The sequence below is a fragment of the Podarcis pityusensis genome (genome assembly GCF_964106645.2).
Source record: "Podarcis pityusensis genome assembly, chromosome: 1".
In the NCBI taxonomy this organism is placed as follows: domain Eukaryota; kingdom Metazoa; phylum Chordata; class Lepidosauria; order Squamata; family Lacertidae; genus Podarcis; species Podarcis pityusensis.
The window spans coordinates 39,282,305-39,307,933 of NC_138028.1; positions in this window are offsets into that span (position 1 = coordinate 39,282,305).

The following is a 25,629-nucleotide window of genomic DNA, read 5'->3' on the forward strand; positions in this document are numbered from 1 at the left end:
CTTGGCAGGGATACTGGAGTGGCTTGCCGGTTCCTGCTCCAGGTGGATCACGTTTGGTCAAAACTCTCCACTATGACCTGTCCATCTTGGGTGCCCTGCTCAGCATAGTTCATAGCTTCTCTGAGTTATCCAAGCCCCTTCGCCACGGCAAGGCAGTGATCCATGGACTGCAAGAAGATCAAACCTATCCATTCTTAAGGAAATCAGCCCTGAGTGCTCCCTGGAAGGACAGATCCTGAAGCTGAGACTCCAATACTTTGGCCACCTCATGAGAAGAGAAGACTCCTTGGAAAAGACCCTGATGTTGGGAAAGATGGAGGGCACAAGGAGAAGGGGATGACAGAGGACGAGATGGTTGGACAGTGTTCTCGAAGCTACCACCATGAGTTTGACCAAACTGTGGGAGGCAGTGGAAGACAGGAGTGCCTGGCATGCTCTGGTCCATGGGATCACGAAGAGTTGGACATGACTAAACGGCTACAAAACAACAACAACAACAAGTAGGAAGAGCAGGAGTGGAGTCTGGAAGTTGCCCTTCACCATTTAGCAGACTGAGCAGGAGCACAGATCACCCAGCCACAGTCTTCTTCAGTGTGCTGAGATGTACTGCATTTTTAACTAAAATATACTAATGGATAGCCATCTGTCATGGATGCTTTAGCTGAGACCAGATGACCCTTCCAGCTCTACAATTCCATGATTCTATGCTTCTTAATTTGCATCTATTCATGTAAATTAGTACATTCAAATTTTATGAAAATGTGTACCCCCCCCCTTTTTCTCTCTTTTTTGGGGGGTGGCAGTGGGGCGTCTAAGTGGCCACTCTTTGGAGGGGAAGAATGTCCAGAAGCAGCCAGGAAGGAAAATACCACAGAGTTTACTGCTGTGGACTCCCAACGGGAAGTTTTGCGTACAGGGTTTGTGCCTGTCTGGCCAACTGCTGAGCAACAGTTTTCTGTTAAGAAGCGAAAAGCTTTAGTCTACATTTGTTTGACTAGACAACTGAAAATATTTTATCTCACTTTGAAGTAAAAGGAGTGGGAAGCATTTCATGTTATTTGCAGTGAGTTGGAACCTCCTGTTTGAAATGATATTCCAGCAATTGGTTTTCTTCCTGGAACTAGGTCGTAATTTTTCTGGCCTTGACAGAACTGGCACACTGTTTCCAGAACTTATGTGCCAGCCTGAAGTATATTTTCAGTAACAGAGTTATCACTGCAGAAAATGAGGCCCTGTGAAGAGATAAGGTTGATAAAGGTATGTAAGAATTTTATTCTGCCTTCCTTTGTTCTTTTTTTTTAAAAAGAAGTACCAACTGATGAATATGACAGCTTCCAAGACCTAGAGATCACAACATAACCCTTGCTAGGCAGCTTAATATGGTTATTTTAGTGTATGTTTATTGAATTTATGAATCGCTTCCCATAGCAAACAGACCTGAAGCGACTTGCAAGAAGAATAAAATACAGTAATAAAAATATATTAAACACGTATTAAAAACATAGTCAACGTACAAATATGCAATCATTGGTGCTGCCAAAATGCCCAGGAAACACAGGGAGACTTTTCCTGGTGCCAAAACAATGAAAAAGTTCAGGTGTGCCCTGGGGAGAGCATACCATAGACGGGGAGTTTCTGCTGAATAGTTCCATAAGATCATAGGATTGTATTTTTCAAGGATAGTGTGGCCTTTGTGACTCACAGGCAATATCCCATCTGTTGGAACAGAGTGCCTCAGAATTGGGGCTACTACCAAGATGATTTGGCTGTTGGTAGAGGGCAGCTTACCTGATCTCCCCATGAGATGAAAGCAAGGCTTCTTCAGGACATCTTAAGTGGTAATGGTAAAGGTAAAGGACCCCTGACAGTTAAGTCCAGTCACAGACAACTCTGGGGTTGCGGAACTCATCTCGCTTTACAGGCCGAGGGAGCTGGCGTTTGGCCGCAGAAAGTTTTTGCTCCGAATAGCAGCAGCTGGCAACTGCAGGAGGGAAGAGTGCCCTTGTGCTCAAATCCTTCTTGTGGGTTTCCCATAAGCACCTGGTTAGCCACTGTGAGAACAGGATGCTGGACCAGATGGACCATTGGCCTGATCCAGCACAATCTTCTTATGTTCTGTATTTCAAGGAAATACAGCTCCTTATTTAGTATTTCTAAGGTAAGGTGTGTTAAATTAGTGCATCATTTCTCGTTACAAAAAGTTCTGAAGTGATTTACAACCCAAAATCAACATTCCTCCATAAGGAACTGCTCCATGAACTAGCAAGCTTACATGAGGTTATAAATGCCAAAGACATTTAGGGCTTTAAGGATGGGAAGAACCAGCACTTTGATTCCAAATTGGGGCCAGAAACATATATGTGAGCCTATATGTGTATATTTGTTCATACCTATTGATAGCTGGGCTGCTGCATTCTACACTAGTTGAACTTTCCAAACTATCTTAAAGTGCAGTTAGTGCTGGGTGTGTGTCTTCTGAAATAGACTCATTAAGTACAACAACAACAACAACAACAACAACAACAACAACGTATTTTCTGGGCAACTTTCAACAGAATATGAAAAACACAACAAAGCACCAGACATTAAAAGCTTCCCTAGACAGAGGTGCCTTCAAATGTCTACAGATGCCTTTTGGGAGAGTTTTTGGGGAGTAATCTTGTGTTATCCAGCCATTTCACTCTTTTATGTTTTAATAATTAATGGAATCTGCTCAATACATTGAATTCAAGAATATTACATCCTATATCCTGTGCGTAAGTTGGAGTAACTTCTGTTTTGAGTTATGGACTTGGACCAGGGGTACCTTGGACAGCTCCATTCAGGGCTCAGGTTAAGGACTTCATAAGAGTAGTGTTCATAACTTCATCAGCAGTTATCCTCAGGCTGTGGCTTAAACAGGAGGTACTGCTGTGTCTCAGTTGCAGTGAGAGGATGCTCTTTATTTCAATGCAACTAACTCGTTATAGCAGTTGCTGACTCCAAGGAAGCAGGGGAGATGAAGGTTTCACTAGAGCTTCTGAGCTGCATTCTGGTGAGTCAGAGGTGGGCAACATGATGTTCTTGGGCAGGGGAGGCACCTCTGGCACAGCAGATTTGTTTCGTGCAAGTGCTTCTGGTTAATTTTGAACATCTGAGGATGGCCCTGAGAACACTTCCAATCTTCGTCCTCAACCCCTGAAGACAGGGAGTCCAATCCCAGGGTCATGACAGCCCGGGCTGCCTGTGTACAGCCCTATAAAAGAAACATAAACGGTGTCAATCACAAGACAAAGGGGGGAGAGGACATTGAACCCAGGACTCTGTTATATCTTCAGCTGAGCAGCTGATTACAAGATCCCATCATTCTTTGAGAGGGGGGCAGTTAAGCCAACAATTGGGGAACTGAATAAGCAGTGCCCTTTGTAAATGGGCTTCTCAATCCATTGACTGAGAATCTGTAGAAGTGTACCTATAGCTCCTGTCTGGATCAATCCAACTGTAGAATCGTTGTGATGTATGTAGATTTATTGTTTTCTTTCTTCTTCTCAGAAAACATAACTTCTCCATGTATCACTGCTAAATACATATGCAAACTATGCTGTGCAGGAAACAACTAAAGCAGCAGCCTTCTAGGATCCAAACATCATTCCAAAACTGCCCTCTTTTGCATTTTGCTTAGCAAAACTTTCAAATTCTTTTAGTTTGTTTCATTTTCCTGATTCTATGATTTCCCTGCGAGTGTTTCAGCTCCCCAGGTGCCCATCCACTCATGTTCACTTGAAATTCAAACACCAGATGGTGCAAATAACTTGAGTAATTTCTCCTCCCAATCAAGTGCAACAAGCAGGTGGACTGCTGCTGGTTTAGACCCCCAGATCTCAAGGTATCAAAGACGCTGAGATAGGTGAGTGACAAGTGCCTGACAATGATAAACAATGCTCAGCAATGACAAGTGATGCTGTTTCAAGAACTTGCAAGCCTTACTTCTACTCTGCAGCAATTGCTTTTCATGATTAATTGATTTTGTTTACCGTGATCTACAAAGGCTTTAAAAAATAGGAAAACACAAAAATATATCTAGTTAGGATACTTACATTGACTATTTCAAAACTCATCTTTTATGTAGACTGTGAAAATATCACTTTCAATGCTAGCATTCTGCAGAAGCTGACCTAGAACCTAAGTTGATCTGGTTTGTTTGGGAAGCTGTATAGTATACTAAAAAGTTTTGGACTTTAACTGGGGAAATCATGGGTGACCTGGGGTCTTTGGATGGCTCAGCACAATCTACTTCACAGGGATGTTGAGATTATCAAATGGGATTGCACCACCCTATAATGTACCATGTACACCATCCTGAGCTCCGTTTTTAACCCAAATGCAGCCCTATTTGGTAATAAAGTCCACCCATGATTAGGTAGAGAGTAGGGACATGATAGCTTACCCAATCCCCTTGCTTGTGGCTCTGTTGTTTAGTCCTGCTGCCCTTCATGTATTAGATGGCAAAGATTTGCATGCTGTACTCATGGAATTTTCCTATACGATTTAGAATCCTGTACAATCAGGCTTCAAAATCACACAGGGAGCATTCATGTGTACAGGCGACTCCAGATTATCTATATTTGCCCTGCAATTCATGGAAGGCAGTAGGACTGAGTGACAGAGACTCCCCTTTGCCATCCACATATCTTCCAAATATTCACTGGACAATCTCCTCCACCCATCACAGCAGATCTGAGAGCATCTTGGGTGGGGGAAGGGCTACAGTGGCCAAAAATTGAATCCCTCACTGTTCCATGGATGGAAGCCTTATGTAGGGGAGGAACACCAACTGGATACCACCCGTTTTTATACTGACAACTTATGGTAGCGTCTTTCCACTAAAGTCAAAATAGAAGCTCGTCATGGGGTTTTGGGTGTTGGTAAGACATTGGGTGGTGTAAGGCTTATAGCATCTCCTTGTTGTTTACTGCAATGCACTGACATGGAGAGACAAAGTTTGCTCTGCCATGTATACATGTATATACGTTAAATCCATTTAGTAAAAATACAACAGAAGTACTGGAAATATGAAGGGATTTTTTGGGGGGTAGTTAAATGATATCAGTAGCCCTTCTTGCAAGTAATGCTTCCTCAGTTGCTTGGGTCTTTTAAAATTGGTTTGGGCTGCAGAAGAGGATCTTGCTTTGGAAGGTAAAAGGAATGGGTTTGACCTTCCAGGTCAATTAACTCCCTAACTCGTATAAATCTGTGGGGGAAAATTCCTTTCCAACCCACGCTGGCAATCTGCTTATATTCTCAGGCATGATGATTGACATCCCTTTTAACCTAGAGAGGCACATATGCAAGTGTTATTCCTACATACAAATTATAAAAGCATTTTTAAAATTATAAATCTCTCTCAGTTCAGGGAACATATCCAATGGAGTTTCAGAGTCAGCTTCTGGGGAATGGGGAAGTGAGAAGGGGCTGGAAGCAACAAGAGACAAAAATCCAAGATGGGAGAAGGAGGGGAATTTATTCATTTCTATGAAAAATAGGAATGGTTTGGGGCATTTATGAAAATGCAGAAGAAAGGAAAGAGAATGGAAGGTACAGAGGGAAATGTAATTAATTACGGAGGAAATTAATATTAAATTTAAATTTAAATTTAAAAATGCTTGGGAAATAAATGGATTTTTAAAAAGAGTGGCCTGCTTTCAATCACTTTAAACCATAGGTAGACTATTATGGCTGAAAGGTGAACTATTATTTACAAGTGTAAACTTTGCTCCTCTTCTATTCCTGCTGCTGCCATGATGTTGGAAACGTGGCCATAGGCTGACTTATAGAGCTGCCAGAGCAGGAGCACCCCAAACCTGAGACCTAAGGGTGGCTCCTGGTGATGTCAGGTGTGGAGACCCCCCCCCGGTGATGTCACAGGGGCAGGGCCCAGAGGAAGAGGTTAATTGGGAAAGGGTAACAAAGAAGAACAGATCCCACCCACCCTCAGGTCAGACCCTATTGGCTTAGCATTATGTCTGATTCAGGGCTTGCGATTTGTATACTTGTCAAGCAGTATTATACCACTTGAAACAGTCATGACTTCCCCCAAAAGAATCCTGGGAAGGGTAGTTTATTAAGGGTGCTGAGAGCTACCATTCCCAGAATTCCCTGGAAAGAGGCATCGATTGTTAAAGCACTCTGCAAACTGACGGTTTAAAGGGGGGGGGCACTGTGTGCCTTCCACAATCGGAAGGGCTCCTTCATTTCATGGAAGGCTTGAATCCACCTTTTGGCAATTCCCTATCCCTGCAACTCAAGCCCCAGTTCCAGAGGGTCCCTCAACCTCCAGAGCAGGTTCTCGAAGGTAAACACAGGTGCCAGAATAAGGGGAAACTGTGAAAGTTGCATGGGAGTATCAGCTGAGCAGAAATCTACTATTGGGATCCAAACCAGTACTTTTATTGTTCAGCTATTACTGCCCATTCTGCAGTTTTAATGTTTGCCTCAAAAATAGAAGTCATTGTGGGAATATGAATGCGCATGATGTCACTTCTGCTTCGGCATTCAAATCCTCAAAACCCACCTTTTCCTCTGAAGCCTTCAATGCTAGGCCCCTAGTTCCCATCTCCTACGGAAACTCAGCCTGTAACTAAGCCTGAACACATGAAACCCAAATAGTTTCATATCTTTTCCCTGCCCCCGCTTGCTTTTCTTTCCGTTGTTGCTTCTTTGTGTTGAATTTTAGACTGCAAGTTCCTCAGGGTAGGGATCTGCCCCTTTGTGAGCTGAAAAGCTCCATGCATATCTATGGTGTTATAAAAACAACAGTATAGCGGTGAACCATGGGGTCTCGAATTTCAGCAGTGCCCTGGGCGATGCTAAAATCCAACCCCTACCTCCCCCCACCTCTCGGCTTCTTTTCTACCTCATATTTGCAGCAGCTGCTGCGGCGGTCCCAAGACTCAGTGGCGTCGCAATGGGGGTGGGGTGGGGGGACGGTACGCCCCAGGTTCCATGCCTGTGGGGGTGACAAGAAGTCACCCTGTGGCGGCTTGAGCAGCCATTGCTCCGCCGCAGCTGCCTTTGGAGGATCCTCCGTTCGCAGCTGCAGCAGAGACAGAGCACCATCCATATGGCACTAGAGCATCACCAGTGCATCACCAGTGCATGTGCGGCGTCACTACGTATGTAGTGACGCCGGGCATGCGCCCTACGTCGTGATGCCTGCCCCAGGTGTCACGCCGCCTTCCAAAAATGCACAGTTTGGGCTCAGTCCTAATTATGAACATACAGCCTGCAACTGTTTGACTGTTTCATTTACATTAGAATCATAGAATGGTAGAGTTGGAAGGGATCACAAGGGCCATCTAGTTCAACCCTCTGCAATGCAGGAATATTTTTGCTCAATGTGTGGCTTGAACACATGACCCTGAGATTAAGCTTGATTTTATGTATGCATTGAAGTTTTTAAAAGGGAGTATATGGGGATTGTTATAAGCATTTTCAGAAAATGAAACATAAAAGAAGTTGCCTGCAAGAGATGGCTAAATTTGAGAAAGGACATAGGTTCTGCTTGGCACCTCTGGTATGTGAAGGGGTGCCCACTGGGCACAGTACAGCACTTTTACTGCCCCTGAGCTTAACTTGGTCCAATTGAAATCAATGGGGCCTCAAAGGGTTTCACTGTGGCTTCCCTGTGCCGCCAATGTTTACCATCCTTTGAAACATAAGTAGTGGGGCAGAGGGAGGGGGGGGAAGAGGCTGGCTTCAAGCGAGGTAGAAGCCATATCATGAACGTGAATGAACGTTGCTTCCATTAGCCTGTTAATGCCGTACAGAATATCTTGAAACTATTTAGCACAAATCATCTCAGTGTCAACAACCCATCATGGATAAACTATCTAATTAACAGAAGCCATCATACTATTTGGAAGTTGAGTCTTGGCTCAGTTGTTAGAGCAGAAGGGCAATCCTTGATATGCAAAAATTATCAAATCAACTTTTTTAAAAATAAAAAAAGACTCTACGAAGTAGATTCTGCTGTTTTAAATTAACCCCTCTTCAGCTTGAAATGTTCAGGCTTTTGTTAACATTTCCTTAGATAACTCCCTAGATTCTATTGTGCTGCATATTCAGTTAGATTTCCCCTCCTCCAATCAATATTAAAGGCTCTGGAAGGTTTACCAGAAGATTAAGTTGTCCACTCTTAGATTTACAGTTGTGACCACATGGGTTTGATCCAGACTTTGGGTTAGATCCAGACTTTGCCTTCTATCCCTGGCTTCCTTCTATCCCTGGATATCTTCTGAGTTCTGAGCCGGTGGAGGTATCCCAGTAGCAGAAACGGAAGGAGCTGCTCCCATGCTGCCAATGAAAATTTTCATGGAGGTCATGGAAGTTTTTGCTTCAGTGAGTGTTATCAAGTGGCTTATGTGACCTTGCCTTCATTCTCGGCACTACTGACCAGAGCCCAGTCTAAAATTGCAAGGGTAAAATCAGCTGCTCAGTGAACTTCCCACTAGGGATGGGGAAGAAATTTGAGTCCGTTCACCTTTAAAGGCATGCCTATCTAATTTGTGCTTTCCAGAACAATACACAAACCGAAACACAGCCATCCTTCAACATCTGCACTTCTCTGAATTTCACAATGCAGCTCTGCAGAAAAGTTATGTGTACAAATATGCAATTCTTGGAGAAAAATGTGCATTGAGGTGCATGTATTAGTGAAAATAAAATTAAAATGCATTCTGTTAGGTGAAATTGTTTTGCAAAAATGTGCATGTTGGGAGAAATTGCATATAAGCAGGAAAAAAACTGCTGATGGACTTAAAACACACGCACACACAAATGTGGAAATGTGGAAATGTGGAGTGTGCAAATATGCTGGAGAAGTTTAGTGAGCGTAATAACACATTCACTTGTCCGGAACAGCATGTTGTAACATTTTATAGGGTGCCTCAAATTCTGGATCATTCTTTGAAAAATTAATCCGTATACTCACCAGATTGAGCACTTGGACCATATGCAGAAGAAAATGTGCGCACACACATACAAAAAAAGAAAAATGTTTCTTGTTAGGTTACAACCGTTTCTAGCTTTGTTCTATAAAGCAAGGATGAACAGTGTATGCACAAGCCTGAGATTATTTTTTTGCACAGAATGGGTGTAAATGTGTGAACTCATGCATGCACACATCAACACACTACTGCCCCTAAACAGAATAACTGGTTTGGCGAATGTATGGTCCCTCCATTAGTAATAAACTTAAACAGTTTTCTTTTAACTCCAGCCCTAAAAAAACAATAAAAAAATAAAGCCAGATACAGTTTAAACCACAAAAATTAGAGCAGGCAATTTTAGAGGGAGTAATAGTCATATTATTATTACCACTTCCCTCCTTCAAGCAATGAAATAAAGTACTAGTTTTCATGTTGCACCAATTAGCAATGCAGATTGTGACATATTAAAACTGATTGATTAGCAGTTGTCCAGCAGTTTGTGAAACTTGAACCTTAATTTGTTAATATGAATTGTACTGGACCGAGGTATCTGAAAAGGTCCCCCCCCCCCCTTGTGAGTTCCAGTTAAGGAGAACCCATCCGTATCTTTCATTAATTGATATTGCTGTAGGTTGCTCACAAATGTTACTCCATTCCTCCAATGAGTCATTTAAATTTAAATTTTCCTCCCACTTGGTTGCAATCTTTCCCTGTAGACCATTATGTTTACCCAGTAGGAACTTATATAAATTAGAGTCTGTTTTGTAACAGGCTACATAACCATTAACTGATATTGCAATAGGTTAAGATTTTTTTTAGTACACTGCAATAGACCTAGACCATGTGATCTTCCTGAGAGTAGGCCACGGATTGAAATACCTTAGAAAGTGAGACTGTAGAGTAAAATAGTCAATCCTAATCTTGTCACGCTGTAGGAGTATTTGATTATTGAGCTAAACATGAATCACATTATTTCCAATTTTTCAATTATACAAGCATATGGGAATTTTGTAAATTATACCACAAAAGTGAGCATTTATGTTGAAAATTCTACGGTGTCACAATTCAGTTTTAATTGAAATATGGTGCATATGAATTTCTATTTACTTTGATTTGTTTGGTACACATCACCTTTATTTAAGAATAATTGTTATGGAGTCATGTCTCTAAACCATGGAGATATCAAGGGTTGTGCCAACACTCTACATGACTCCCTTGCGATCCCCTTAACTAGAAGTCCTCACAGGTTGCTTGCAGCTCATTCACCAGGGGCAAACATGCCCATTGATCAGCTGTTACATGAATCTGCTTATCTATGTGGAAGTGGCTCTGAACCACTGCGGGAACTGCACACCACCTGCTCTCAGCTCAGAATTCATACATGAAGACATGGCAGTGGGTGCGTTTCCTAGTAGGATAGACACCACTCAAAAAGAGGGCCCAGATCTGCACAATTTTTGCATGTGCTACTTTATATGTATAGATGCAAATTTAGAAATGATTACTATGGGTGATATCCACTGCTGCTCATACCCAGAGAAGACCTATTGAAACCAATAGACGTCTGTAAATTAAGTCCATTTATTTCAGTTTGTGTACTCTAAATTTGACTTAATTTGATATCCTGCAGTTCAAGTAGAAATATAATTCATCTCGCCGTAGTAGGGAAGACTGTGCCCAGGGGACTGGTAAATCGGCTATCGAGGTGCTAATGGTTGATGGTAAACTTCAAGGCACCTGCTCTGCTTTTTATCTTTAAACGGGACTTGAACCAGCCCTTCTGTAAAGGAAGACACATCCCCTTCATAGGATCAGGTAGCAGTTTTAGTTTGGATGATGGATGTCTGCATGGGTGTAGGGTTTGCTGCCCATGAACACACATCTATGTGACCGAGGTGTGGGAGACTATGGCTGCTGGATGCGGGTGGTGCTGTGGTCTAAACCACTGAGCCTCTTGGGCTTGTTGATCAGAAGGTCAGCAGTTCAAATCCCCACTACGGACTGAGCTCCCATTGCTCTGTCCCAGCTCTTGCCAACCCAGCAGTTTGAAAGCATGTCAGTGCAAGTAGATAAATAGGTACAGTGGGAAGGTAAATGGCGTTTCTGTGCACTCTGGTTTCCATCATGGTGTTCTGTTGCACCAGAAGTGGTTTAGTCATGCTGGCCACATGACCCGGAAAGCTGTCTGTGGACAAACACCAGCTCCCTCAGCCTGAAAGCGAGATGAGCGCCACAACCCCATAGTTGCCTTTGACTGGAATTAACCGTTCAGGGGTCCTTTATCTTTTTTTTTTTTTGCTATGACTGCATTCACGTGTGTGGTTTATTGTGTTAATTTAACTGATTACAAGGCTAGTGTTTCTATCCCGTTTTCAAATGTTCCTTTCGCACTGCAGAAGCCTGTTTCATATTGACTGTTATCCCGCCATGTTGCGGTAGATATCATTCACACATGTCATTCCTCTGTGCCACCCGTCTCCTTCTACATTCCACTATTCTTCTTCTAGGCTTTACCTTTCCTGCACACGTTCTTGTCAGGCAGAAAAACCCTGAGCCTTGCAATGGACACGGAGTATAGTGAAAGCTGGCATGCCACGTCACAGCTTGTCACAGGAGTGGCTGCAGCATGAACCTGTGAGAAAGGTGGGAGAATTGCCACACAAAACTCCTGCCATTTTCTCAGGTGGACTGCAAAAATGGATTTTGTTCTGGAATCTAATAGCAGGGAAAATGGATTTTTTTCTGGAATCAAATAGCAGGGGAATTCTATTCTACTGCATTCCATTAGTTTTCCAGAAGTGGATTTTACCCTGTGTGAAAGCTCAAATATAATGTGCAAAATAACAGCTAGGGAAACGTCAGGGGAAATGGAATAACCTGCACTGTGAATGTAGCCTTGGTATTTGTTGCAGTATGGTTCCACTTGTAGGCTTTTCTACTGGATTAGAATAGAAATGCCTACAGGTGGAAGGGACAGAATAGAATATTTTATGCTGGACTGTGTAGTTTAAGGAGTCGAATGAATGATTATTGAGGGAGTTGGGTGTGTGTCATAATGTTTAGCTTACTCTTAGCCACTGTTTTGTTAGTATTGCTTTAGATTATAATTACTTATAATTGTTTTACTCTTAACCTCTTAGTGGTATTATCTGACATGGCATGGACAGGCATTGCAGTTGTGATGCAATTCTGATTTTCTGTTTTTCTGTTAATTTCTGCGGTTTGTTTATTGTTTGTTAGAAACTTTGGGATTCACTTGAATGGAAAGTGGCATAGAGATGCAATCAAACAAGAAATGTTTATCAAGGAAATGGCAAAGTAGCCAACAGCACAATCCTCCTTGCCCCCAGTCCCCCTGTTTTAAAAGAATTTACTCCCATCTCAGATACATTTGCACAGGACTTTAACCTAAGAGACTCACAGCCCTGATTCAAATTTCACCTCTGCTATAAACTCAGAAACCGCTAGGCAGCCTTAAGCAAACCTCTCTCTCCCCCCCCAACCCACAAGACGGTGAGAATCATATTGAACTGCCTTTCAGGATTGTTGTTAATAATTAGTAGTAATGCTCTATAGATGTAAAATGTACAGAGGACAGGAGAAATTTCATTTTTCTCTGGTTTGTCATTTACACCTGCATACTGTGCTTGAGAAGTGGAGAAAAGGCAGCACTACAAGTTGAACTGTCTATTGTAAAAAATTATTCTATCATGCACATCAATGTTCATACGCTACCCTGTGCCTGTCTCTGCTTAAGGATACTTTACAGCGAGGAAGTTTATAAAAGCATGAGGTTGTAGCCAGTCAAGTTTTACTCAGACTAGTTACATTTAAATTGTAACTGTCAGTTAGCAGGCCCATTAATTTCACTGGGTCTACTCCGAGTAGGAGCATTGAAATTCTTTGTAAATAATAATGTGCTTTCAAAGAAACCAAACAACAGTAAAATGCCAATATACAAACAGAAATTAAAAGACATAGGTCAGTTTAGCTGAAAAAGTATAAAAACCTCTAATTGATATATATAAATGAGTTCTAACCTCCATATAGTTTTCTATGCCCTCTTTAACACAATTTAACCTTATCTGCTTTTGTAATCACCATCAAAATGTGTACAATGAACTGTCCAGTTAACTGTCAACACCATATCTCCAGATCTCTCCTCCCCATTAATGATAAATCAGACATCAATAGTAAAAGACTATTTTGCTTCTCTCCCTGCCCCTGTTGTTGTTGTTGTTTAGTCGTTTAGTCGTGTCCAACTCTTCGTGACCCCATGGACCAGAGCACGCCAGGCACTCCTGTCTTCCACTGCCTCCCGCAGTTTGGTCAAACTCATGCTGGTAGCTTTGAGAACACTGTCCAACCATCCCATCCTCTGTCGTCCCCTTCTCCTTGTGCCCTCCATCTTTCCCAACATCAGGGTCTTTTCCAGGGAGTCTTCTCTTCTCATGAGGTGGCCAAAGTATTGGAGCCTCAGCTTACTATGCATCTTATAAAGCAACATCATATATGTGTGTGTGTGTGTGTGTGTGTGTGTGTGTTGAGTTTCACCTCTCACTGGTGGCCTTCCCAAACAATTAATAGGCACATTCTTTTCTCTGAGCACAAGTATTATGCCAGCCCTGGGCTAGCAAGTCAATACAGTGGTACCTCGGGTTAAGTACTTAATTCGTTTCAGAGGTCTGTTCTTAACCTGAAACTGTTCTTAACCTGAAGCACCACTTTAGCTAATGGGGCCTCCTGCTGCCGCCGCGCCACCAGAGCATGATTTCTGTTCTTATCCTGAAGCAAAGTTCTTAACCCGAGGTAATATTTCTGGGTTAGCAAAGTCTGTAACTTGAAGCGTATGTAACCTGAAGCGTATGTAACCCGAGGTACCACTGTACTCCATCCCAATGTGATCTATTTTTTGGTTTTTTTTAATGGGAGGTAGCCATCCTGTGTGTTGTTTTCTTTAAAACACAAAAATACAAATAGAGGGAGTTGTGTTTTGCAGGAACACACAGGCTGCAATGAAAGAAACTAATCTTGATGAAATCAGAAGGTGATTCTCATGGAAATTCAATGCAACTTTCATGGACCAATGCAAGTCTATGAAACAGGGCGTTCCAGAGGCAGAGAGGGAGTAAGCTGGCCTGGGACCCATTGGATCCCAAGCCAGTCTCACTGTTGTCATGCAGTGGCATCAGGCCCAGTTCCTATGCCAGCTCCAAGTTGGTGCAACAGTGACCTTACTGACCCCAGAGCTTCCACCCCAGCTGTCTTGCCTTCCATCTCAATGGCCGGGGCAGTCCTTAAAGTCCCATTTTGGGTCAGGAGATAGATCAGGGGTCAGCAAACTTTTTCAGCAGGGGGCCGGTCCACTGTCCCTCAGACCTCGGGGGGGCACTGGAGTATATATGTTTTTTTTGGGGGGGGGGGAGAACGAATTCCTATGCCCCACAAATAACCCAGAGATGCATTTTAAATAAAAGCACACATTCTACTCATGTAAAAAGATGCTGAGTCCCGGACCGTCCATGGGCCGGATTTAGAAGGTGGTTGGGCCAGATCCAGCCCCCAGGCCTTAGTTTGCCTACCCATGAGGTAGAGGTTTGGACTTCAGCCTAAATAAATAAAACAATCTTAATTCATGGCATAGGATATATAAGTCCTCCCCTGGCATTCCTTTATTTTTCCAAGGTTCTAAAACATGCACAGAGCCTATGTGAGGAGAGCCCTCTCCCCACTCCAGCCACCCTCCAACTTGTGGAAGGCGATTGAGAGGGTGGGGGTGATTATACACTCACCCTATTTCCTTCCCAACACAGTGTTGGTTGCATGTACATTAAGAGGGTTGTAAATGATATTTTCCCACTTTGTCCTGTCCCAACTGGATATATATTTTTTTAAAAAAATGGGGATGTAAGTGTATAATTACTGTTGTGCTTCCCCCCACCCACCCATCAACAAGACTACCGTATTTATTTATGGATATACAGTGGTGCCCCACAAGACGAATGCCTCGCAAGACGAAAAACTCGCTAGACGAAAGAGTTTTCCGTTTTTTGAGTCGTTCCGCAAGACGAATTTCCCTATGGGCTTGCGAGTTTGTTTCCTTTTTCTTAAAGCCGCTAAGCCGCTAAGCCATTAATAGCCGCTAAGCCCCTAAGCCGCTAAGCCGTTAATAGCCGCTAAGCCGCTAAGCCGCTAATAGCCGCTAAGCCGCTAATAGCCGTGCTTCGCAAGACGAAAAAACCGCAAAACGAAGAGACTCGCGGAACGGATTAATTTTGTCTTGCGAGGCACCACTGTATAAGGTAGAAGTCTGATTGCTCAGTACCATATTGCACGGCAAATTATTATTTAGCAATTGCCATGTGAACTCTTGCATGTTGATATTGAGCTGCAAATGGCAAAGAGAGCATGCCGTTCGATAACCTTGGAGCACACAAACACTACTTGCAATCGAGCCATTCCAGCTTTAGGTGCATTTCCTGGAGTAAATAGTATGCTCCCCTCAATTTTCATGTCTTCTGGTCTCCTTCCAAAAATTTGGAAGGGAATTAGTGTGCAATTTGCACCCAACCCTTAGCCAAAGGGATGTGGTTTATTATAATACATAGTCCTCCTAATTATTGAAAAGCCTGAGAAAACTAGGCGCAGTGTGCATCTGTTATTGCTTGACCACACTGCCAAACATGATTTGGCAAGCACAGAAATGTACATTGAACAGACCCTACAGTCTCATTTGCATTCGGTTTGTAGTAATTATGGGGAGGTTATAACTGAACTAGCTTGTCCTCTGTTATTAGCTCACATCATTCCTTTTAGAAAGTGCAAACCCAAAATAACAATTAAAAAAAAAGCAACTTACTAGAAATTCCATGCATCCATAAAGGCAGCTTTTCAATGCAATGTCATTCTAGCTCGAGTGCTATTTATTTCTACGTACAAGGACCTAGCCTTTAAAAAGAGCATCTCTTCCTATCTTGCGCTTACTCTTCAAGTGTCTTAGAATTCACTGATGCTTTTGTCACAAAATATTGCAATCTCTTGAACATAAGCATGCGGCTAATAGTTGTTGAAGCCAGTGGTGTTCATTAAACCCGTTACATGGTGGAACTTTATTTACATCGCACTTCTCTTTGGACTCAAGAGGAAAGCACTTTGTCATCTCTGGAACATCAGGCTAAGTGCAAAGGGGAAATGCGAAGTCTGATGGAAGCAGTATAAAAATAATTATTGTGCAGCGGAGCGTAAAGGCTGAGAGACCATTTATTTCTTTTCCCCTAATAATTAGGTCTTTTTATCTGGAGTTGCAAGGAGGAGTTCCTGTGAGGTAGGAATAAGAACCTGTGGTCCTCCAAATGTCGTTGGAACAAAAGAAGAACAGAAGAAGAGCTTACTGGATTAGGCCAATGTCCCATCTAGGCCAGCATCTTGTTCTCACAGTGGCCAGCCAGATGCCTATAGGATTCCAGCACAAAAGCACTCTTGTAGTGTCCAGCAATTGGTATTCAGAAGCATTGATACTTGTCACAGTGGAGGTAGAACATAGCCATGGTGGCCAACAGTTGTTAATAGCCTTGCCCTCCGTGACTTGGTCTCATCCTCTTTTAAAACCATCCAGGTTGGTTGCCATCACTGCTTCTTGCCTTCAGCTGAAATCAATTTACCATCCTCCTGTGAGAGCCAGTGTGGTGCAGTGGTTAAGACTGGTAGACTCGTAATCTGGTGAACCGGGTTCGCGTTCCCACTACTCCACATGCAGCTGCTGGGTGACCTTGGGCTAGTCACACTTCTTTGAAGTCTCTCAGCCTCACTCACCTCACAGAGTGTTTGTTGTGGGGGAGGAAGGGAAAGGAGAATGTTAGCCGCTTTGAGACTCCTTAGGGTAGTGATAAAGCGGGATATCAAATCCAAACTCTTCTTCTGTGACACTGAAAACCAGCTGTCTCATCAGAGATGCCCTGATGACAACCAGTGCTCTCTGTGTTAAGGCCAAAGGATCTGTGATGTTCATTTTCAAGATTCTTTCTCCAGATAGGTTTTTTTTGGGGGGGGGGAGTGTCAAGGAGGTTGTTCTTGAAATGAAAGAGGAACTTCCTGAGGAGCTGAGGTTCCCCCCTGGCAGCCATTTGCCAGCTCAATATTATGTGCCCTCCATGTGCCCTCCCTCCTTCAGCTCCTTTTATCCAGGCAGAGAAAAAGATACAAGAGCTTCCCTATCTTCTACCCTGCAGGTGGGAAAGCAGTTCAGAGATCAGATCTGGAGCCAATAAAAGGTAAGGTGGAAAGAGTTTAGTGCTTCCACCTAGAGTTCTATAGCACAGTTCTTTTTAAAACAAAAAAACCACAAAAAACTGAAAGCTGCCACCAATGTGAATCAAGCTATAAGGATCACCTGTACTTATCTGGAAATCAGTTGCACAGAACTTATGAAACATATTCTGAATATAAATTATATATAGGATTGCACTGTAAGTGTAACATGTAGCTTGGCATATATTGGCTGTGCTTCACAGATTTGCTTCAAGAATTCCAGAATTTGTACATGGGAAGGACTCCTGTGTAGGAACTAAGCACCACATATTCTTCAGAGTCAGCAGAATGTTGGACTGTGAATTCTCCTTTAATAATCTCAGTTTGAAACTGAACAATCTCATATTTACCCTGAGGCATGAGATGGGTCTCTCATGCTTTCTATGGCCTTTGGCTCTAAGCCTGGGGAAGGTGATCTGATATTGAGCATCTTCTTCCTGACACTGTGGGCATTTCTGTGGCCCCTGCCCTACTGACGCTGGAGCTCCAAGGGAGGTATGCTTGGGTGGGCGGGGGCATGTTGTGAGTGGGCTACAGGAAGGCAAAAGGTCCAATGGATCTTGTTCTTTTGCAGACCCTGAACGTGTTCCCAAACCAGGGGGAAAATAATGCCAGTTCAGGAAGTGGCATAATTTATTTCATTGCCCACATTCCCACTATATAAGTGGTTTCTCCAAACGAATACTGGGAACTGTGGTTTGTTAGGAGTGCTGAGGCCCCTATTTCCCCTCACAGGATTAGAATTTTCAGAGTAGCTTAACAATCAATCCCTCTTCCCAGATAACTCTAGGAATTGTAGTTCTGTGTGGTGTGAATGTGGCCACTGTTTCCAATGGGAGGGAAATAATTTAAAGTGCTGAGGGGAAGGGACCAGAAAAGAACAGACTGCCCTCACTTCTGCCCTGCTTGGCAAAGCCTGGGAGGAGACAGATGAACTGTCTTTGTGTCTCCCTCCCCACTCTTAGGATTGCAGCCTTAGAAGCCAGAAACATGAGAATCAAATCGATCTGAGCTGAACTGTGGATTTGGTCTGAATGTTTATTTGTTGTAGGCATCTCTTTCCCTTTCTGTTTCTCTATCCGCTACCTGCCACAAGGGCTATTTTATATGACATCTTTGGTGATTTCATTGTGATTCCTTACATTATTGCTTTGATACAGCTCAGTTGCTTAAAGTCTAATACATGCTAGATAGAAAATGTAAAATACGATCTGGGATGCATTGCAGATGATTCAGAGTTAATCCACATTTCTATTCATGTGAGTCTGGAGAGAATTGAGACCCAAGAGTCAGAAAATGGCTGACAATTTCCCCTAGGGAAGAAATAGATTTTCTTGGTGAAATCCAAATAGAAACGTTCATATCAGAGTCTAATATCAACAACACGATACCCAGACTGAGCAGATAGCTAGAAGGCAGAAAGAGAGAGACTTTCTGTACACACATATATCCTTTGCCACAGTGTTTCACAAACTTATTTGAAGGCCTATTTAATTCATGTTGGCACACACTGACATTTAATAAAAAAATCTCACTCCCCACCAGGTGTTCTGAGACGAGCAAAGCACATACTTCTAATGACAAGAATCCAGTAATTTCATAATATGGCAAAATGGGATTGCAGTGCAATAACTACAGCAGCCTGCTGCGAGAGGCTAGAGGGATAGATCTGTCCAGTTTTGCCCCAATTGTCGCCACAAAGAAGGGGAAACTGCTGGCTAAACTGATAGAAGAGTGCTCTGGGAGCTTCAGCCCATTCTGATGGGGCAAAAACAAAGCCATGTCCTTTCATTTCCCCACTGCCCTTCAAAAGCACTGAATATATGTAGAACAGGGGATTTTGGTCCAAATATTGCTGGACTGCAACTCCCTTCATCCCTGACCATTGGCTGTGGTGGCCGGGAACTATGGGAGTTGGAATCTAAACACATCTGGAGAGCCACAGGTTCCCAGATGTAGAGCCTACTATACTTCCTTACAGGGACGGAGGAGAAGTCTTATTTTGTTTGCATCTTAGTGATAAACTTCCATAATGTGTACTTCTCAAACCAACATGCAAACTTAGACACGGCTATCCTTCCAAATGCTCTCGTCTCTGAATGTTGCAATGCAGTTCTCCAACCAAACAACATGTACAAAATGCGTAAATTGGGGGACAATGTGCCCTCATAGGCATCTCTTTGTGAAAATAACATGCAAATATGCATTTTATGTGGGGAAATGGATTATTGACATGCGTGTATGGACCAAAATTGCTTTTAAAAATTGTGCATATTAGAAGTGTGCACTAAAAAGCTGATGAATTTCCATGTGTTTGGTTTTTTTTAATTGCAAATTGATGGGGAAGTGTGGAGAATTGAACATATGATTGGGAAAATGAGAAAGTGAAACTGTTAGCTTCAGTAATCCATATTTCCTTATGACATAAAGGATCAACTTTCAGCACTGGAACCAAGAGCTGAAGTAGCATCAGAAGAATAACGCGAAAAGCCCAATTCTCTGTGTTTTAACTCAGGAGCATGGCTCACAGTAGCTGTCTTCAGCCATTTGCCTGAACTCATTCATGAGGCTTAGAAAAAAGGTAAAAAAAGGTAAAGGACCCCTGGACAGTTAAGACCAGTCAAAGGCTACTATGCGGTGTGGTGCTCATCTTGCTTCAGGCCCAAGGAGCCAGCATTTGTCCACAGACAGCTTTCTGGGTCACATGACCAGCACGACTAAACTGCTTCTGTTGCAACAGAACACCATGACAGAAACCAGAGTGCATGGAAACGCCATTTTGAGGCTTAGAAGTGTGTAGTGGGATGGGAAGAAGAAGAAGAAGAAGAAGAAGGGGAGGAGTTTGGATTTGATATCCTGCTTTATCACTACCTGAAGGAGTCTCAAAGCGGCTAACAATCTCCTTTCCCTTCCTCCCCCACAACAAACACTCTGTGAGGTGAGTGAGGCTGAGAGACTTCAAAGAAGTGTGACTAGCCCAAGGTCACCCAGCAGCTGCATGTGGAGGAGCAGAGAAGCAAACCCGGTTCACCAGATTACGAGTCCACTGCTCTTAACCACTATACCACACTGGCTCTCCCATCTCACACTGGATGGGTGAATGCACACTATCCCTGCCCCCAAAGTACTCTGGAATGCCACCTGATCTCAAAACCCTTGTGCATGGGCTGAAAGTGCTTAGAAACCTCTACAGGACTGGAAAGTCTGTCTTATCAGGATTCTTGATTGCACAGGGGCATTTAAGTGTCCTCAGCGGAACATGTAAAGAAGCCTTCTTTGGACTTTTGCACTACTTACGACTGAGAGGAGCCTCCCCAAGGAACATTGGGCGCAAGGCCAGTGTGTGCACATCTGCTGTTGACCTTTACACATTTTAAATCCTCACAAGTTCAGGCAAATGTCTGTGTTCAGCAGATCTTGTTCTCAGATAAGTGTGTATAGCTAGGATGGTTCTAGGTTTGAGGGAACCATTGGCAAAGCACCCTCTATGTATATCCTCCTCTGCTGCTGTTGGCCTACTTGGTAGCAGCAGTGGCAGTGGCTGAGCAACAACAGCGCTCTACCTGAGCTGAGGTTTCAATTTCACACAATGTTACTGTTGAACCCTGGGGTATTGAGGAAAATGAAAATGGCCGCTCCCAGATCTCCATTGGAGTGGGTACTATTTAACTCCCAGACTTGCAAACCAAGAACATCTCAGATAAGAGCATCTGCTAAAGGTTGTGCAGTGAGTAGACGTCAACAGTGGATCCTGCCAGGTTGCTGGTGTACCAGCAGTTATGTGAGGATGCTGATGCATGGTCTGCAGGTTCCTTCACAGCAATCCCGTGAGAGAGATCAGTATCATTCCTGTTTTGCTTATGAACAAAGCTTACATACAAAACTTTGCTACTGATCCTGAAAAAAGTTTGATCTGTATATTGGACTCTCATGGATGAAGTGCTTCTATGTGCATCTCAGCTGGGCTGTGATTTATTTATTTTTTAACAAAATAATTAGATTTGGAACGTTGCCATGCCATCTTTTACCAACTTGAAGAAGACTTAGTGATGCTAACCATTTTTGAACTACTGTTAGAATCCCAGCAGATTTACATGCAAACCATATTCTAGCTGGCTTTTCGGATCATTGACCTGTCCCTATCTGAAAGTCAGCTATCCAAGGCGATCTAATGTGTGTGTGAGGCTGGTTCAGGATTTGAATTCAATTTCCCGGTAGCATTCTGTCCACTATATCACATTGAATCTCATGGTCAAGAATATAGGGTTTTGTTTTTTCATTTTAATATGTTTCTGGGGGTGGGGAATAGGTGCCTAACAGTCTTCCTTCTGAATTGTATATCTGTTTTGTACCTCATATTCTCTGGGGCCAAACATAACTGTGTTTGCATAGCTATTGTTTGTGTTGTGATATTTCCTTTCCCTTTTGTGTGTGTGTGTGCGTGCTATTCAGTAGGTGTAAGTGTTACAGAAATAGCAACGGAGTTATAAGCACTGATGATTTGATAAATGACCAGAGCCTTAGATGCTGCCCTCCTGCTTCCTTAACGGGCTTTCTTTTATCTGAGAGAGCACTAGGAATTGACAAAATCTGTTTAATGCTTTAATAATCTGTGGGGAGCACCTACCTCATCTGACAAACAAGATCGCAGTTCAGGAAACGGCTCACAGCCTGTCTATTGGTTCTGACATCCGTGGTATCCACACAGCCATCCTCTGCATATTCCCCGCTTTTAAAGGTCTTCCCATCACTGTTATTGGTCTCACAGATGATGCAGTATGACACTCCATAAACAATGAGCTGGGCCCTTTTGTAGGCTGCCTTGCTTTTCTTGGCTTGAAACTGCCACTGAATGTCAAATCAATTTGGCTCTCATTAGAACAGCTTTATATGTGCAAATGTATTTGTGTCTGCTTGCCACTTTCCCCTCTCTCTTTCTGCTCTCCCTCTCCACTCTTTTATTTTGTTTCCTTTTTTTTGTTTCCTTCTTCCAGCATTACCACCACCACCTCTATCAATGATGCGGTTTTTGTCTAATCAAACCTAACAGCCGATTTCCACCCGCCTCTCCCCCGGGGGGTGGGGGTGGGGTGGGGAGAGAGAGGTAGAGGGTTGTTGTTGTTTTATTTTAAAGAAAAAGACAATTGCCTCTTTTGTCAACATCTGAGTACACCTTCATTATGAATCAAACAAAGAGGAAGTCCATGTTGCAGTCACTTAGTACACCACCACAGAGCCTGGATAGAAGTCAAGAGTCTGCGTAAAACCTTGGCTGCTGATATAGACGGCTGCCTGGATAGGGTAAGAGGAAAATCACTTCCATGGATAAGTCAGGAAATAAGCAATGCATCTCACCACCTGTTTAAGGACAGTTAATGTTGAATGTTGTTAATAATAATAATAATAATAATGCAGATTATGGGAGTACAGAAATACACACTCCTGCCATTGTGAAGGACCTAAAGAGGGACAATGGAACAGAAGATTTGCCAACAGATGGAGACAGACCTTCTGCAATGCAGGCTATTTAAATGGGGAAAACTTTAAACAAAACAAAAGCAAAATGCATTTTAAAATAAATGGTTTATTTAATATTAAGACATGGAGCATTATCAAAATAGCACGTCCCATCAGCACAAAGATTCATGCTTACGTGGTGGAACTTTGCAACCTTCTCCTCCTCCTGCACATGTCCTGTGCCCTCCCCAAATTTACTCCGGAGGATCTGTGGAAACCCTAGAACAGATTTAAGAGGCATACCGGGGGGTGGGGGTGGGGAGAGAAGAGAAGAGAAGAGAAAAGAAGAGAAGTTCCATTGTGCAGCATAGTTCCTTGCACTGACACAGCATGTTAGTTAGATACTGACCACGGGATAGAAGATAGATAGAATGATTGCTCTAATAGTGGCTTTTTCTGTTATAATAATACATCAAATTAAAACCAGGCTCTTAAACCCATGGTTGGTACATGAATTCATACATGCAGAATCAGTGGTCAGATTAACGTCAAACTCTTGCCATCTACACAGTGCCATGGTGGTCACAAGCTCCACCCTCCCAATACATATACGATATAGAAGCAATGTGGCCGCGAGCTGGTAGCTTGAAAGCAAAACATAATGGGAATGTTGGGACTGTTCCGTGGGAAACAGAGGGACAGTCAATTCACAGTGCAGAGGGCACCGGAATTAGCTCAGAGTGTAATATGAGCTGTACAGGAAGTACAGGAGGAGTTTGTCTCTCGACTGCTGAAGCTTGAAGAGAGCAGTCATGATTTTTGTAACGCTGCAAAGACAGAAATAAAGGAATGTAAATACGTTTCTGTCTATCTCTCTCCCCTGCCCGGGGGGGCAGGAAAGAGGGGGGGTGTTCTTCTCACGCTGAGAAGGATCGCCTATCGCAACCTAGCCTGGATCCTGCTGGGGAATGCAGACAGGGAGGTCAACAGGAGATCAAGCCGGGTGCCTGGAGAGTGGCCAGTTTCTCCCGATAAAGGCTTGATTCCCAACAATTTTCAGTTGCATATGTGACCTGAGGGCCACACTCCCTCCTGGGCAACCATCTGAGAGCTGCATGCAAGTGGTGAGTGGGGCCAGATACAGAAGTAGGCAGAGCTATTGATGTGAGTCTTACCTTATGCAGTGGGTCCAGCGTTACGCAGGAGGTGAGTGTGAAGGTCTAAAGGGGGCTTCTAACCGAGTTCAGCTGAATGCTCTTAGAAGCTCATGGGGAACCTGCATGATCAGGGTTCTCGACCACACTGCTGATCTTAACCTCATTCATCTGAGATGCACGTGGGAGAAAGACTTTGGTGATGGGGCCATCGCGGAGAAGACTGCTGACTCCTGCCCTGAGTCTGCTCATTCATTTTGTAGAGCCATTCCCTCAAACATTTGGAAGGGGATAGATCCATCTACTGATAGACGGCATATTCAAAACAACAGCAAACAAGCAAACAAACAAAAGAAAATGCCTAAATTATGTAAAATAAAGGAACTAAAAATTATCCCCAAGAAACGAGAAAATGCCTTCACACCCTGCACTCATGAATGAAGTTAGATAACATGTAAATCAAACAAAATGATTGGCACCTTAAATACAACTCTCTTCTCCCCCTCCCTTCTTTTTTGGTCACCATCTGTTTCCTGGTTGTGTCAGCAAGTCATTTTCTTCTTCTTCTTCTTTGTATGATCATTAAAATACGCCATAGTCTAAAAGTAACAAAGTGTCAATTATGTAACACATTTTTAAGTAGCTGAAAAATGTGCAGAAGTTGGAGTTGCAAATGTCTTTGGACCTGGCCTCAATTTGTGTTGCAGCTGGCTACTGAGATCCTGGACAGGCATTGCAGAGCACATCTGGAAATGTTACATGTCCCTGGAAAAATCAGGGCCCCTTTTCACCTGGGACATTTTCACAGTGACAGTGGGAAATGCCTTATGCAGACTGCATGGCCTGTGCTGCTTTCACAGTTGGACCTGTTTTCCATGCATGTAGGATATACAATCCATGCATGTCAAGTTCCCATGTACATGGATAGTAGAAGCTGAATGTATTCCATAAGGGCAGCTGGTCCTCCAGATGTTGCTAGACTACAAGTCAGTTCATTCCTGTCCTCTGGCCATTCAGTGGTAAGAACAAATATTAAAATCAGTTAAAGCAATTTACAATCAGAAGAACAGAGTGAGTCCTAAAATACATCTCCCTGGTGTCAGAGGCTAGAGGGCATATGCCAGAAGCTATACCTAGATGGTGCATGTGGGAAGGGAAATCCACAAGGGGAGAGGGATTTTGTGGCCCTATCCCTTTGTTTGTCCAGCCTCCGCACATAGTCAGAAGGTGTGCATTATGGACAATTAGGAATGAGTACATTTGTCAATTTGGGTTTTTCCAATCTTCAGCTCAGTTTTCCACATTTCCACATCAGTTTGTGACCCCCCCCCCCTTTTAAAAGTCCACTTAACACAAGAACATAAGAAGAGCCTACTGGATCAGTCCAGCATCCTGTGGCCAGCAAAATTTAGCTCCATGCTGCCATCACTGATGGCAAGTTAAGTCACATGGAGAGCACTGGGCAGTGTAATATAAATGAATGCAAGAAGAGACTGGCTTCTGGATCAGGCCAAGGAGGGGCCATCTAGTTATGTACCCCACCCCCGCAGTGGCCCACCAGATGCCCCTTCTGGGAAACCCACAAGCAGCCTTGAAAATCCACCAGCGTTTTATTGTGAATTTCTCCTAATACACACATTACTATATGTAGTTCTGCCTAAGTTTGGGGTGTATGGAATGTTAGGGGTGGGGTGGTACCTCTGCTGGAAGACATGTCATGCTCCTTCTGGGATAGTATCTTCACC